Here is a 17,166-nt window from a genome sequence, read left to right as displayed (position 1 = left end):
ATTAATTGTCAGCGCACATGTGAGAGGCTGACATAAGGTGTGTCAGTTGCTAGTCTCAGTCTCTCACTACCTGGGGAACAGGGAGCAGCCTTTTTGAGAGAAAACTTGATTATATGATGTAAGTACCATATTAATACTGTTGTTTTGTAAGAGGGATGCTAGGTCCCCTACTCTGAGAGATGGAATAATTATGTGTATTTAGATCCGGACAAGCTAGGTTTATATTTTATGTTAATCTTTAAGCTACAAATAAAACTAGATGTGGATACTTGTACCGAGGCCCTGGACTGGTTTGCTACTAAGTGGCTTCTGTGTGAAAGTGCACCTGTCTACCCCAAGAGATGGCATACTCACACTGGTCTTGCCACATCAGACAGATATGTACACTATAAATGCGATGATCCATGGTATTTTCACAGGATATTGTAATGTATACTGCATCAACATCAAACAACATTGGGGACTTTCTGTGGTGCTTTGTAGATATAACATGCAATATATTTATACTTTGGGAATTTACTCTATTATTTCTATTGGCAATTAAGTTTCCTTTAGTGCCTTACCACCATTTTTATATTTCGTATTTCCATATAAGAAAAATATCCTGAGGAAATTCAAGAGGAAAACAACCAAAGACATTTATATGTGTTATTTTACCCTAGGGCCTTCTTGTACTTCCAATTTTATGTATGTAACCATCATCTTGATATATGCCTGTAATTTAGGTCTAACATTGAAAATGTAGTCCTCTTGAAGAGACCATAAAATGGATTTTAGTTTTATCCTAAATATGGGTACATATGAGGCTGTTTTAGATTATACTGTAGTTTAATGATGAAATATAGAAATGCATGCTCCTAAACCTTTGCTTTGTTTTGAAATGCTGCCAACTGTGCAAATTGCTTGCTTGAAATGAATGTTTCTAGAGAAAGGTAATGTTAAAGTAAAGCACATCTGTGCCAGGACACAATACTCACAAATATGCTGTCTGCATTACAACAATAGAAAAAAATGTGTATCTGATGGGTTGAATTTTGAACAATACAAAATGAATTCTTCAATAGATCTTGAATTGTTAGTAATAAAATGTATAAAGCGTCTAGAGTGCAAAAGCTGAAATACAATTAACAGATTATGTAGCATCTATTTAACAAGATATTTGTGTTTCATAAATAAGAGAATAGAATATGCTTCTGGTATACTTGCTTTGCTGCTATTTTGAAATGATTGATATAATTTTTGGCAGATCTTGTGCTGACTGCAAATTTAGGAGAACTAAGTGTGCAACTGATTTAACCTTTGAGTAACCTATCGGCAGCATAGATGGTGTAATGGTTAGCATTATTGCCTCATAGCACAGAGGTCTTGGATTCAATTCCCAATATGGCCCTAACTGTGTGGAGCTTGTATATTCTGCCCCTGCTTGTGTGGTTTTCCTCCAGTTACCCCAGTTTCCTCCCACACTTCAAAAATATACAGGTGGGGAAATTGGCTCCTGGCAAAAACTAACCCTAATGTGTAATGTGGGCCATGAATCATGTTTCATGCTGTGCAGCCCTCTGTGCATTGCATATAATTGTGTCAGCTGATTGTGAGTCAAACCCCTTTATAGCCTGGTCTCACTGACTCCTCAGTGCTGGTGATAGTCTGACCTTGCTTGCCATGCATCTGCAGCTTCAAGATTTTTGATGTGGCTTAGTCTTCAGTCTGCTCATGTACCTACAGTAGTCTGTCATTTGGATTACCTTGGCCTCAGTTATTTACAGACCACTACATGTATCCTGGATTTTTTGTCAGCTACTATTCATCTCTGAAAGTGAAAACAGTTTCTCTCATCTACAACCACAGACCACTGCATGTTTACTAGATCTTCTGTCAGCCACTATTCATCTCTGCATGTATAAACAGCAAACAGTTTATCTCATCTACAAATATAGACCACTGAATGTTTACTGGATCTCCTGTCTGCTAGCATTCATCACTGCAAGTGAAAATAGGCACCTTAATCTTCGATCACAGACCTCTTTAAGTTTACTGGATATCTTTGTCAATTACCATTTGCCACAGTAAGTGCTACAGCTTGCATCATTCCCTAATACAAATCATAATGTATTAATGCATATTAATTGGATTCTATTTCCTGCCACTGACTCCAGGGGCTAAATTTACTAAGATTCGAGTCTGATCGAGTATTTTTTTTTTCAACTCGATTTGCATCGCCGAAACTTGGGTGATTTGATGCTTCTGAATCTCATAATTTAAGAAGTGAGTTTAGCTGTGACAGAGTTGACCAATGGTGAAGCAGATCAAGATATCACCATGAGTAGCAAGTTGAGATAGAGATTACTCACCTGAGATTACAGTATATACTCTCTGTTGAAAAGGGAGGGGGGTTTAACCCCCTATTGTTCCTCAGCACACTGAATTATACTTGCAACAATATATGAACATTATATGGTAATAGAACTTCAGAGATATTGGTTGCATGCATTTGCAAATACATGGGAAGCTGCAAGGCCACATCACAACTTCTCTGTCACTAGCAGTCCCTAACACTAAGGGGTTCACGTCCGGGGTACAGAGCACCCCAAAAAACATCCAGCCCAGGACCCCCCGAGGGCATCACACGGAAATTGAAAAAGAGTGACAGTGCAGTGTAAAGTATAGATGTGTGCGAGTAGTTAATAAGTGTTGAAAAAGAGGTTAAAATATATGTGAAAAAATTACATGAATAAAAAACAAACATAAAAGGTGATGTGAAAAGTAACTGTGTATTAAGTGGTGATGCCCTGAGGAGGCCCAGCCAGAGTAGCCTCGGGGGCCCTACACCCAAACGCTCACCCCAAATGTAATATATACCAATTATAAGGCCTCATGATAAAGGCACATACTTAAATGCTTCCAAATTGAGAGCCAGCTTACCTGGGAGTCACTCCTGGGAACTCCAACTAGCACTACTAGAACCAGCATGCCCTGATAATGCTGGCTCATTCATGCATCTCATGACCACAAACAAACAAATGGCAGCTGCTCAATCAATCTGGTAGTACTTTTCTGGTGCATGAAAGGGAGGGGTCATACCAAGTAGAAAAGGGAGGGGGGTTTAACCTCCTATTGTTCCTCAGTACACTGAATTATACTTGCAACAATATATGAACACTATATGGTAATAGAACTTAAGAGATACTGGTTGCATGCATTTGCCTTTATTATGAGGGCATGAATACTTAATACACATAGGGGTCTATGTACTAAGCAGTGATAAATGACAGAGTGAAAAGTTAGGTCTGTGATAAGTGCCAGCCAATCAGCTTCCAACTGTCATCTCACAGGCTGTGTTTGAAAAATTACAGTTGGTAGCTGATTGGCTGGCACTTATCACAGACTTATCACTTTTCACTCTGTCACTTATCACTGCTTAGTACATAGACCCCATAGTTACTTTTCACATCACCTTTTATGTTTGTTTTTTATTCATGTAATTTTTTCACATATATTTTAACCTCTTTTTCAACACTTATTAACTACTTGGACAAATTACACTGCACTGTCACTCTTTTTTCATTTTTGTGTGTTGCCCTGGGGGGGTCCTGGGCTGGATGTTTTTTGGGGTGCTTTGCGCCCCAGACGTGAACTCCTTAGTGTTAGGGACTGCTAGTGACAGAGAAGCTGTGACTTGGCCTAGCAGCTTCCCATATATTTGCAAATGCATGCAACCAATATCTCTGAAGTTCTATTACCATATAGTGTTCATATATTGTTGCAAGTATAATTCAGTGTTCTGAGGAACAATAGGGGATTAAACCCCCCTCCCTTGGGGGGGGTCCCCAACTCCCCTGAGATCACCGGCTTGGGCTGACTGGCTTGGGGTGATAATACTTTGGCCGGGGAGACCTGGTGATAGGGTCCCCTGACTGTGGCATTACACCCCAGTCTGGATTTGAGCCCAGTGCTGGTTTTAACTATACGCAATATTTTCCCCCTATTTTGAAAACCAGGACAGGCTCAGCAGCATAGTGCTGGTTCCTAAAATACAGGGTAACCCTACTCATTTGTCACCCCGTATTTTTAGGAGCCAGGACTGGCTGAGCAGTCCGAGGCTGGTTATGCTGTTTGGGGGGGCCTACATATATTTTTTTAAACATTTAACTCTTCTTTGGCTATTTATAGGCAGAAACATACATGGATCACACTGATCTGTGTATGTTTCTACAGAACTCGGAGCTCATAGGCAGGTGAATTGATTTCAAGAATTTGGACATGAGTTTTGTCCATTATCGTGAGAGTTTAGAAACATTCATCTTGGTAAATTCCCAAAGCCTATCTTCACTATTGACAAGGTACTCGAGTTTGGTCAATGGTGAATTAAAGAGAGTTTCCTAACTCTCCAGACTTTTCCTGTAGCAATAGAAATTTCTCTCCCGAGTTTGACATTAGTAAATTTGCGAGTGGATAAAATGCCCATACTCTCCAGAGAATGCTGACTCGACCAAACTTGAATCTTAGTAAATTTACCCCCTGGTGTTTAATTGAACATGTTACAGCTTTGTTGAATCTCTCCATGTGCTGCAAATTGGATTTTTAATGTATCTCTACATCATTTTTATGCTGTTTGTGTTTTGTCCATACAGAAATAAATAGAACCATTTCTAACAGGATTGCAGTTCTGATATGCTCACTAAGACTGTTTGAATATTGTGGGTTTATGTTTCATGTATTCTGTGATCTGATTTAGACATGGTTCATAACAGTTTGTGTGTGTTCATGTGGTAGGGAACATGGGCCCTGATTCAGACCCACTCGCGAGCGGCTATCCGCTCGCAAGTGGGTCGATGTTCTGCACTGAGCATGCGCACGATGGAGGGAGCTCCGTCGTGCGCATGCACCAGACGCGACGAGCGAAGGAAAGTCCTTCGCTCGTTGTGTCTGATCAAAGGGGGCGTGCTGTCGATGTTGAGTGACTGCACGCCCCCTTTGGTGGGCGTGCCTCCCTGACGGGGGCGTTCCCACGGGAACGCCTCCCGTCAGAAGCCGGCCCACTAACATCACTAGTGATGTCAGTGGGAGTGATTTTGGCTCTGATAGAGCCAAAATCACTCCGGGGCTTGCGGTTGAAAACCTCAACCGCAGGCTCCGGCTCGCAGTTTCGATGGTCGCGATGGTCAAGACCATCGCGGCCATCAAACTGCACGCTTGTATAGCCTGTGGGTGGTGACCCACAGCTATACGAGCGTCCAGGAGGACGCTCCATTTTTATGGAGGGCGGCCCTCATTCAGAGCGTGCGCTCTGCTCAGAGCGTACGGCTCTGAATGAGGGCCATAGATTTTAAGCTCCACTGGGGCAGGGACTGTTGTGAAAGGCTAAATATTCTCTGTAAAGCACTGCAGAAAATGTGTGTGCTATATAAATTACTGGTAATGGTAACAAATAACTGGTAAAAAATAGAGTCTGAGTGCAAAATTATGCATGTGCAGGTACAGTTGCAAAGACTTCCATTTTATTTGTGTAAAAGAAGCATTTTCTTTATGCATATCCATACACTTTAAAAAGTAGATGTACATCTGTATGCAGAAATTTACTCTTTATGAAGGTGAAAGGCATAAGGGGTAAGCAAATGTAACCTGTGTAGAGAAAGGATGCGTTCACATAATTGTGACTAAAATAGCCCAGAATGCAGATGCAGATGTGGTACCTTGCGTGTTGTAGTGGGTACAGATGATGGTGTTTGAAAGGACTGCAAAATGTGCCAAATGACAGTTGGGGATGGGAAAGCAGGAAAGGATTAGGAGTGGATAAAGCAGTACATAGCTGTGTGGCCACAACAAGACCTTGCTCTGACATACTGTAGGAAGCAGGATAATAGTGGTACCCAGAGAGGGAAATGAGAAGCAGAGTAGAGCTCAGAGATAGCCTGCAGTGAGGGGTTATCTAGCCCATGAGACAAAGAGATGCTGTGATTTTGAAATACCCCGGGTGTTGTAGTGGGCACAGATGGTACCTTACAGCTAAGACAGAAGCTCCAGTAAATCTTATAACAGAGAGGCCATATACACACAGTAAAATGACATAATGTGACAGCTTTGGTAAATAATAAAATCAAGTAGGCTTATTAAAGGGGTGTAGGAGGACATAGGTCAAGGGCGAGTCACTGTGTGAAAATAATGATCACCAGTGCCATATCAGGGCAGCAGTGCACCCTGTGCTGCACTGCCACCCCTCGCACTGCCCCCTCCTCTCCCTGAGTGCTTACCTTTTTTTGCCAGGGGGTGGTGAAGGGCAGTGATCTTCTTTGGCGTCACTCAGTGAGCACCAAGCAGCACTGCAGGAGGTCTCTCTACAGACCTCTGGAGCCAGACAGTTTGCGGCCGGTGACCTTGGAGGCTTCTGACCTGTGTGGAGGCACCGGCCGCACCACCCTCCCTACGGCCCTGATGATCACCATACACATGACAGGGGATTGCAGAACAAAAGTGATTTAACAATTTTAAGACAGTTGTTAGCAATATAGCAACAAAGATTGGACAAGAGAATTAGCAAAAACCTCAAAACTGTTTAGTATTAACTTTAAAGTACACATGGAGTACTCTGTTGCTTAATGATCATGCATCTACAGTATTTGTAATCCACTATTGGTAATAGCTATAAGCTTAGCATCTAATGCTGTTCTTTCCTGATTCCAGGGAGACATAGGCCCTCTTTCAGAGCCGTACGCTCTGAGCAGAGCGCACGCTCTGAATGAGGGCCGGCCTCCATTTTCATGGAGCGTCCTCCTGGACGCTCGTATAGCTGTGGGTCACCACCCACAGGCTATACGAGCGTGCATTTTGATGGCCGCGATGGTCGAGACCATCGCGACCATTGAAATTGCGAGCCGGAGCCTGCGGTTGAGGTTTTCAACCACAAGCTCCGGAGTGATTTTGGCTCTATCAGTGCCAAAATCACTCCCACTGACATCACTAGTGATGTCAGTGGGCCGGCTTCTGACGGGAGGCGTTCCCGTGGGAACGCCCCCGTCAGGGAGGCACGCCCCCGGCACGCCCACCAAAGGGGGCGTGCTGTCAATCAACATTGACAGCACGCCCCCTTTGATCGGACACAACGAGCGAAGGACTTTCCTTCGCTCGTCGCGTCTGACGCATGCGCACGATGGAGCTCCCTCCGTCGTGCGCATGCTCAGTGCATAACATCGACCCACTTGCGAGCGGACAGCCGCTCGTGAGTGGGTCTGAATCAGGCCCATAGATTGGATTTACAATAATAATAAGGCACAATGGACTCAGTCTCACTTACAATATATCACAATTATCTGTTTCTCTAGCAGCTCAAACCAAATGAATATCATGCTGTTTGCTCAAAGTCAGTCCCTTGCACAAGTCAGAATCACACAGTACTTGAAATACAGCAGATCTCAGTATATCTTATTAACTTTCACAATAGCTCTGTAACAGATATCAATATCTCCTAAACAATTCTCAGCTCAGTAGGGATGTTTACCTTTTGCAGTTCACCACTTCAGCAATAACACTATGTCCAGTCTTCTGTCTCTCACAGCATTCATACTGCTGCTCACTCCATTCTTCTCTCCACTCCTTGTTGTGCTCCAGCCTCAACTGTACATGTGCATCTTGTTGTTGGCTTGTCTAAGTTTGGCATATAATGGCTACACCTGGAGGCAACATCCTTTATTGCAATGCCCATTGGCTCCTTTCAGATCCAGGAATATCATACAGATACACTTGTCAGGAGGCAAATCTTCTGCAGACACATGAGGAGTGGTACAAGTGACACAATAATGAGGATAACATTCAGTAACACTGTCTTACCATTTCTAATTTCAAACTGAATTTCCTATTTAATAATAGTCAATATAAACTGAGTTTGGCCACATTTTGCCCTCAATACATTATGATTTTTTTCTAGGCATGAATTCTACTAGCTATATGTTGTAATTAAAAATGTGATTTGTCATACCATATAACCCGTTGGAGACATTTCACCTTATTTAAAGCAGGTAGCAATGACCAGGGGTAGATCGGGATGTAAAATCAACCCAGAAAATTTCAGGAAGCAGCCCTGATGAGGGCAGGGTCTGTGAAGGGGGTAGGATCTTCAGAAGCAAGAGCTTTTTCAATATTGAAACTGCCAATTTTTGACTCCTAACACTGCTTATTAGACTGATAGATCAACTGTCTGTGACTGACTGACTGTCTGTGACCGAGAGACCAACTGTCCATGAACTGAGAGAGACCAACTGACTGTCTCACTGACAGACCACTCCCAAGGTTCTCACTCACTAGCACCAATCACACAGCTGAGATGGAGCCGAATCCTGAAGATGAGCCGGAGTCCAGCAGAAGATCAGGAACATCGTTTGCCATGCTTTGGGCCAAAGAGTGTTTGTTGGTTCTTTCAGGTTAACCGCAGTTAGCTGCCAAAGCTAATAACTGAGCCAGCTACTGGAGGTAATCAGGAAAATGGGTTCAGGAGCCAAAACGGTGCTAGGAGGAGAAATCGGTCCAACGTCCAAGCTTGAATCAGGTCCTATGTGTGCTCTCCCCTATTATTTTTAGGAACTGTCCAACTTTGATCTGGAGCTGCAAGAGATCAGAGATGTGACTGCGATTAAAAGCTATTTTGGACAAATATTTATTGACTATATAATTTCATAAAAAAGGTATATAACATAATTTAAATGTTCTATTTCAGAGAGTTGCTGATGACATCGCAAAATATTAGACAATATGCTAAATCTCAGTATGTAACAGTGCACATTCTGATTTATGAGAGCTGTCAGAGCATATAATGTGAAGTTAATTTGAAGCATTCTGGTAAAATTCTAAAGCCGATAAAAAACAGTTTTTTTAGGGCAGTTAAACTTTTCACGTCAAGAAAGCCCTCAAGCTCTAAGAAAGTGGATGAATAAATCTATAATATTACTTCTATCATTAAATTGTATTGACACATGAGACCATGGGATGGGTTTTATACTGTATCTGTCATTATTTGTTATAAAAGTTTCCAGTTCTGTCAGTTCTGCCAGATCTGACATAGGCTATTATATGGAATCTTTTATAATAAGTACAATGTTGATTTTGTCATTTGTATATCAACCCTGACCTATCATGTTGTTATCACATGGAGGTACCTCTCATGGGCATAGCTATGGCATCTGAAAGCAAACCTAGAATTTGTGTGGGGTGGGGTGGGGGGGGTTCCACATGCATTTTTGCTAAGAAAATATTGTACATGTTTTTAATCTGTTTTTTGTGTGAATTTATTTGTTTAAGTGCTTTCATTATTGTGTACCTTTGATTATACCATCTGCAAATCTAACTTGGATAATTGAGAGATAGGAGCTGCTTTACATCACTAAAATATACAGTAACAACCTACTGTGCTTTTAAAGGAAAAGGACTTACAGTACAATGTGCTTGAGAGACTGTATGATTATATATGTAAGTTTAACTTATACGATTTTTTATTATTATTAAAGCTAGAATTGCTGTTTGATATTATAGTGGAATTAATTCATTCATTGGAATCTTCAGTGAAGATAACCAAGGCATATATTGTATGCTATGCAGGTTTAAAAAATGTAAGTCTTAAAAATTAATAACATTTAAGCGAGTTTTCCAGATTGATTTATCCTCTCTATTTGAATTTTTGGCTTATCTCTTCATTAATCTATATAGTACTTATATAAGGTTTTTTCCTGTGAGACTTATTTTGAGAGAAAGGCTGAATGTAAAAATATGGTTGCAGCATCAAAATAAAGGTCTTACAACTTAGATGTGCCAACTGAAGAGAAAAATTAGATTGGGGCAACAGTTTGGGTGTGGCTAAGCAGCGAATTTTGCATTGTAAAGTAGTGTTATAATGTAAGCATTCCCACTAACATGATTGGACACACTAGATCACATTACTATGCATTCATTTCCAAAGCCCACACACTTCCCAGCGTGACCACTCACCTGAACTACTTCCAACTGTCACATGATAAATCCAACTGTAAACAACAGCATCACTCATACAGACACTACTCACAGGAAAGTAGCACATCCCTGCTTCACTGACAGTGGCACATCCCTGCCTCTGTTGCATGCCCATAACCGAATGTCTTCCCCGCAGCAAGAAAAAAAAAAGAAAACATAAGAGCCTTACTGGAAGGTGTGAGTGATCAATGGGTCGCAACTATATGTCTTAAGGGGGGTATCCACTAGACGATAAAGTTGAACGATTGAACGATAATGATAAAATCATTCGATAATCGTTCGATAATCATTCAAACATCGTTTGCAAATCGTGCAGTAATTGTTTCTAACGATGTACGATGCGCGCTCCCGCTGGTCGTTTGATTGTCTCCTCCATCGACTGAACATGCAGGTCAATTTCACTTGATTGCTTACAAATCGTTTACACATCATTTATACATCGTTCACGCTGAACGATCAAACGATGAACCACTATCTGCCTACTATAGCTGAAAACTCTCAATCACAGATTAAAACAACATAGTTTATTGTTAGATCTTTTGCAAATCGTTTGCAAATCTTTTTCAAATTGTTCAGAGTGGAAGATCATATTTCAAAGGAAACTTCAAGGGAAAATCGTTAAGAGGTTGGACAGGGATAAAATCGTCTAGTGGATGCCCCCCATTAGACAAAAGAGAATGAAAAGTAACATGTGTCCAACAAGATTTACAACCAAATTAAGGCGTGCAGGCTATCCAGCCCTCAGCCATCAACCTCTAGAGAGACAACCGAAATGGAGGCATTGATGGCAAACTTTGAAATCTCCGATTTGAACAGGGCCTTGCCACCCCCATCTCGAACATCAACGAGACATTATACCAATTGGGACATCACCACTCTGAGCACCTTGCCATTTTTATTTTGCCTGATACCTCAGATGAAGAAGAAGCAGTAGTGATTCCTCTCTTGATGCACATTGAATCCTGATTTATTTTTGTGGGTTATTACAATCTAAGCCCTCTGTCCTTCGAATGTGAGTTCTGCAGAGCTTTACATTTTGATTGTGAAAAGGTTGGCACCAAGATGGACTTTCACTTTAGTAGCTGTTGCTACTATAAGAAAGTTCTCCAGTCACTGACTCTTTCTCACCTATTACTTTTAAGATCAATGGCCAGCTCCATTACATATTTGGCCCTTTGCATCCCCAGAATGTTTCTGAGTGATCTTATGCACAACTTTACATTATTGGCACTACTGAAGCAACTGAAATGAGGATTGGATGGAACTCAACCTGCGTTCCTAATCTAATGGCAAAACTGCATGAAATAATGCTAGAAGTGAACTCTTTAGTCCACAAGACCAAGATGATGATACCCGTGACCAGAGCAAGAACTGATTCAATTTGCCTTCAGCAGATTAAATCGCTGCAATTTTCACGACCAAAGTTGTCGATCTTCCTGAAAACTATGACTTGAAGGTGTTCCCTAAAAGATCTGTGACTGAATACCTGAAAAATATCAAATTACTGCATCAACTCACTGACTCAATGTTACACCCTTTATTGTTTCCTTATGGAGAATGTGGATCATATAAGAATAGGCCACATGACAGACAGACCAATGGCAAATTCAGAAAAGTGACATGATTACAGTATGTGGCTTATAGAATGGCTATCAGGAAAGAATTTCTGTTTTACACAACTCAGACACGTTTTGGCTACAAATAATAAAAAATGATTATGATCCGTGCTGGGTGTCTATAGAGAAGTCATATATATAATACAACTAAAATATATTAAAGAGCCATGTTTATGAGGTGACCTCATAAACATTGCTCTTTAATATATTTCAGTTGTATGATATATATGACTTCTCTATAGATACCTAGCGCAGATCATAATAATTTTTTATTATTTGTATCTTTAAACCTGCACAGGAGGTTTAACGGATCTGCTGCAGGGTATCTTAGACCAGACAGGTGCTCAAATTGCTCCTTGGGAAGCGCCTTGGATTTAATTTATCAAGTTTTGGCTACAGTACTTAGTTGATCAGGACTTAGGAGTTGAAGGTGAGCATCTCATGTACAATAGGACACAGCTTGAGCAAAGGAAACTCAGAGTTGTGACATTCACTGGCCTACAAGACTACCTATTTAACGAGGCAGCCAAGCGTGGACTACAACCTGGAAAAATCATCATCTTGCCTTCTTCCTTCAAAGGTTCACCCAGAAACATGAACATGCATTACCAAGATGGTATGGCTTTAGTCAGAGCCTTCAGCAAACTATCACTGTTCATCACATTCACATGTAATCAGAAATTGAAAGCGATAACTGAAAATCTTGGAAATGCAACTCAGTCCAACTTCAGGCCTGAACTTATTGTTTGAGTATTCAAAGCAAACTTGATGAGCTCATCTCTGATTTGACCAAGAAAGAAGTCTTTGGAAAGGTGATCTACAGTATTACCTATACATCATTGAATTCTAGAAACCAGGACTGCCTCATTGCCAGATACTTCTCACCCTTGCAGAAGACTCGATACATGAGATTGAACACATTGATAAAGTCATCTCAGCAGAACTTTCCCCATCTGACAGGACTGCCCTGTTCAAAGTTGTGAAGTCTTGCATTATCCACGGCTCTTGCGGAGCGCTCAATACAATGTTGTATTAAAAATGGCAAATGTATGAAGAATTTCCTGAAACCTTATGCAGCTGAGACAAAGAAAAACTGCAATGTTATCCCATTTACAAGTGAAGAAACAATGGTAGAACCTTTCTAACCAAAGTTAATGGTCACTTCATTGAAATCACATATGGGTGGGTGGTGCCGTATAACCATTACTTCAGTGAGAAATTTCAGGCTCATATCAATGTACAAGTATGTACGACAGTTAAAGCAGTACAGTACCTACAGAAATATATCTACAAAAGCTACAATAGCACGAATTTCAAGACAGTGAATATTGCCCCAGATGGACAAGCTGATTATCATGGGATTACATGATTTGTCAACATGTGCTATTTGAGTGCACCTGAGGCATGTTGGAGGTTACTTGAGTTCCCAATGCAATCAAAATCACATACTGTCCAGAAGTTAGCTATTCATCTGCCAGGACATCACAATGTCTACAACCTAGAGGACACAGCATGGTCTTGTTGGACCAAGTCAGCGATGCCTAAGTCAACTTTGACAGCATTTCGAAAGAGTATGTATGTTTACTGCAAACATTGGAAAAGAAAGCAAAGGAATTGTTTAGCTATCAACCGTGTCTACATCAGCAGCCCGAAACATGAGGAAACCTTTGCACTTCATCTTCTATTGGTCAGTTTCCCCAGGTCGACATGTTTTGATGACCTGAAGACCTTTAATGGAACACTCCACAAAACTTTCAAGCAAGCTGCTATTGCATGGAATCTTTTCGAATCTGACACACAATATGAAATTTCACTCAAATAAGCTTCCACTCACCAGATACCCAAACAGTTCAGAGCAATGTTTGCTTACCTTTTTGTGGACTAAAAGACCATTTGGCACTTTTATTGAAATTCAAGATAACTTTAACTGAAGACTTCCATATAAATATCTCACTAGAGATTAGTCCCAGTAAGGTGCTTTTTGAAATTGGTACAATACTTTTTTCACATTTCTTGAGCCCCGGGGATTTTGGTCTGCCACAAGTCTCACTAGACACCATGTCACAAATTGTCTTTGAAGCAGAAACTGAACAAGTGGTTGCTGACACTATGATTTCCAAATTTAATACGGAACAATTAGTGATCTTTGATCATATTTTGCCATGTGTCACTAACCAAGAAACAAGTATGAATTCCTTTTTCACTTCTGGTGCTGGTGGCTGTGGAAATAATTTTTTGTATCAATCATTTCTTTTGTGGCAAAGGCATGAAATGTTCTGCTGTAGCATGGACAGACATCCCACAATGCTCCTCCTAGAAGGACGTAAAGACCACAGCATCTTCAAATTTCTGATTCCTTTGTTTGAGAATTCAGTTATTTCTATCAATCCAAGTTCGAAAGCTTTACAATGTACCTATAGATCCTGAATGGCCCTGGACTCTCTCAGCTCTGGAAGTGGTTCAGCTATTTAGACTGAATTGCACAAACCTCTTTAACCTCTATGAGCAGTTAAGAGATGATCTTGAGCCAGTGTCTGGCAGTAACTATACAGTTTTGGGGCTGCATAAATTCTTGTGTGTCCTGTACTTTAAGGCCACCAGCTCCTTTCAGTCTGTGAGCTATACAGTGTTACGAATTACAGAGAACGTTTTCAAGGAACTTAAATCAAGTGTTAGGTGCCTTCAAGAAATTATTGTGCTCATATATATACTTCTCCTATTATTAGTCAAAATGGCAGGATCTTAAGGTGACCTTCTATAGGATTTTCTATCGTCCTGGGAGGCATTATTATACTAATATTGGACTGAGCATACCATACTTTAGAAGATAAATTTATGTGAATAGAAATCACTTCCACTCACTCAATGTGCAGGTGGTGATGCAGACAACAAAATTATGACTATGGAAACAGGCTTCTCTTAAATAGATAGAGAAAGAAGGGGTCTGAAGGTAGCGGTAGTATCACAGGGCACAGGATGCTGCCTAAAAGGGAAAAGAATAGGGACTCACCTTCCCTAAATAGCTATACAGAAAAAACAAAAGTTCTCTGGCGCTTCCTGTGGTATCCGTAAATAGTAAACAAATAGTAAACAGTAACACAATGCAATGTAATATTGCTATATAGTGATGAATTTAATATGTATCACAGTAAATATGCAATGAAAGGATATGTCATCTTTACTCCGCCGGGCGGAAGTACTTGTGCGGCCACTACATCCTCTGGCCTCCCCTTACTGCAAGTGGAAATGACATCCTGCTGGGCAGAAGTGATGTCTGTATTCCACTGGGCGGTGGTGACGGAGTTATCCCGCTGGCCTGAAGTGACGTCCCCATCCCGCCGGGTGGATATAACACCTCTATTCCGCCGGGGCGAAAGTGCATGGAGCACTGCTGGGGCAGAGCTGTAATTAGATCCGGAAGCCAAGGAGGTATTTAAAGGAGGTACCCTAAGTTTGCCAGCAAACTACTCCTACTGATTGGACTCCCAATACCACTCTCTTTTTGGATCTACTCTGAAAAAAGTGAGAATTTCTATACGATCACCCAGATCATTGACTTTATTGGACTACATTCTGTGAAGAGGACATCCAATTATCACATATTTTGGACTTATCTATATCTATGTCCAGCCATAAGGAGACAGAGTAAAACGCTCAAAAGCATATCTGTCCCGTTTAATTTATTAGCAGATCTCACAGAGCCACTGCACTGCATGTTTCATGTTCTTTGTCTTATGTTAGTTTGTATGTCTTATTTTTATATGAACATATCGGTATCAACTGTTTTTATCAATATCCATTCCTTGTATATTTACTGTGATACATATTAAATTCATCACTATATACAGTAGCGATATTACATTGCATTGTGTTATTGTTTACTATTTATACGGATAACACAGGAAGCGCCAGAGGACTTCTGGATTTTTCTGTAAGGCTTCTCTTAAATCTCATACACACTGGATGATTGTTTTAAACTATATGAACGATAGAGACATCTTTGAATGATATATTGTTCAAATCATCCAGTGTGTATGCACTATGTGATGAACGATGCACACTCCCGTGGGTTGTTAATGATATCCCCAGTCCTCTGTACTTGCAGTACAATCTGGGGATATAGTTAATGATGCCATGCTGTCAAGTGCAGCATGCCCCCACCCCCCCAGATGTCATTCATTGTTGCCGGCATCGGCAAGTGTGTATGCACTTACCGATGCCGGCACCCCCGCCAGGTCCCGCCGCTGACGATATTGCTGGAAACACACATCAAGTGTGTATGGGACTTTAGTCTTGCAATGATGCCTATATCCTGTGCTTTGTGGGAATATGTCAGAGTCCCAAAATGCCTAAAGGGCTGTCTTCTAGGTATGTTTATGTGTTTATGTGTAACAATTGCAAGATTAATGGACAAATACTATATTTTTTACTTTTTTATTGCAGGTGATTTAAGATATGTGTGTCAAACCTTGCTTAGGACATCTCTGTAGAGTCCATATGGTCCTGCCCAGCAAAAATACAACAAGGCACACATTTTAACTAGGAACAACTAGAATGCACCTTTGAGATATTGAAGAGCAGGTTCATGTGCCTTGATAATTCCGGTGGTGTACACCTTTAGTCTCCAGATAAGGTTAGAGACATTAGTAAATGTATGCTGTATGGTTCACAATATAGCCCTACAGCAAGATAAAGATGAACTGAGCAATATTGAGGCATACAGCAATGAGCCAGAGGCCCATTTAACATCTGTATATGTGGTCAATACTTTATATGTAACTGAAGTCTCAATGTCTACAAAAACGTTCAAACCGGAAATCTGGGACACACAATGCAATGTTGGAATTTTGCTTTACTAGCAGCTATTAGGGGCACATTTGATGTACAATTGAAAACTATCAACAGCAGCATGTAAAGTAAAAGTTCATTGCTACTAGGATCCAAAACTTCAAAAATAATTTTCTCTCCATATAGTCATGTGGGCACATTCCATACCCATCTAAATTTGGAAAAGAAAAAGGGCACAGAACACTGATTTTATTAATAAGCCGCAGCAGCATGTACCCCATATACAAGGCACAACAATGTATCACCTATAGTGTAGTTAAGTTTTCACTTATGTAGTCATACATTTACCTAGGTATTCATGTTTTATTTGTATCAAGGAGCCCCACACCCATTTTTATTTTTTATTTTTTTTATTGTAGGAAGCATCAACAGCACAATAAGGGCTGCAGTGACAGATATGGAGGTCAGGTGAGGGCTCTGCTACCAGTACAAGGTCCATAGAGTGTGCTTCTGAAGCCATCACTGACTGGGCCTCCTTTCATTGCACCATCTGATGACAATAGTGGGGGAGCCAGCTAGCAGGAAGGAGCAGGGGAAGAACTATGGGAGACAATGGAGGCACTGGCCACCAGGCTGCAGCACTGAAGGGGCTCCTCCTCCATTGTCTACAATATATTCACCCGACTTAGGGCTGAAGTGTACCGTGATGGCTGCCCAATACATGGAACCTCTTCCTGGCAACTGAGAAGCCACTATACATTAGTGGAGA

Source organism: Taudactylus pleione, unplaced genomic scaffold (genome assembly GCF_031769625.1).
Source record: "Taudactylus pleione unplaced genomic scaffold, aTauple2 ptg000095l, whole genome shotgun sequence".
NCBI classification, from domain to species: Eukaryota; Metazoa; Chordata; class Amphibia; order Anura; family Myobatrachidae; genus Taudactylus; species Taudactylus pleione.
The sequence above is the reverse complement of the archived record's forward strand: the minus strand, read 5'-3'. Positions refer to the sequence as shown.